At 50.2% G+C, this 713-nt stretch overlaps 1 long non-coding RNA gene across 1 annotated transcript in view; it reads left to right on the forward strand.

The window, feature by feature from the left end:
- LOC105001919 overlaps window positions 1–205 on the forward strand; it is a 7,402-nt gene extending 7,197 nt beyond the window's left edge. Inside the window, exon 3 of the long non-coding RNA XR_826905.1 lies at window positions 89–205. This is a non-coding gene — a long non-coding RNA (uncharacterized LOC105001919). The remainder of the gene's footprint in view (window positions 1–88) is intronic.
- The last annotated feature ends 508 nt before the right edge of the window (window positions 206–713 follow it).

Below are 713 nucleotides of genomic sequence, written 5' to 3' on the forward strand. Positions count from 1 at the left end.
GGAAGAGGTTGGGCTGCCTGTCTGCCCCAATGCATCTTTTTAGTCTAAGTCTGCTTGATACACTAAGCTGGTTATTGCTATTTTCCAGGTATTTCTCTCCGTGTCATTGACCTGTTTACTGTTAAACCTCTGGATGCTGCCACCATCATCTCCAATGCAAAAGCCACAGGTGGCCAGATTATCACAGTGGAGGATCACTACCCAGAAGGTGTGTGCAAGCCTTAGGGGGGACCATTTTGAAAGTCTGCTTTGGTGGAACATGTTTTGTTTTCCTTGACCAGAAGTATGCCATGACCACGGGCAGTCCCTCCAGCTGACCACTCACCCTGTATTACTTTCTCTTTGTAAGGGTGTGGGTGTAGGGTCTCTTGCCCATCTACACTAGCCAAGGGAGGTCCCATGTCCATCCTTGTCGATGTGTTTCAGCACAGTGTGCCCTGCCTGGTCCTTGGCTGGCTCAGTGGCAGTACAGAGGAATGTCTAACTTGGCATTGTGGCGGGATGGATCATAAGAAGCTTCACAGTTGCTCTTGTGTATTGACTGATTCATAGTTTGCCCCCTGCAAAAAATGCAGACAGTACCTTGCAAGCAGAGAACACAGCAAATGCAGGAAGTGTGACCAGCGAGAGGGGGCTGAGCAGTGTTCGGCCTGGGAAGGTCAGGTAGGGCAGAGGAGCGAGTGGGGAGCTTCATGTGTTCATGTGTTCATGTG

The sequence above is a fragment of the Bison bison genome, unplaced genomic scaffold, assembly GCF_000754665.1.
Source record: "Bison bison bison isolate TAMUID 2011002044 unplaced genomic scaffold, Bison_UMD1.0 scf7180017855240, whole genome shotgun sequence".
Classification (NCBI taxonomy): domain Eukaryota; kingdom Metazoa; phylum Chordata; class Mammalia; order Artiodactyla; family Bovidae; genus Bison; species Bison bison.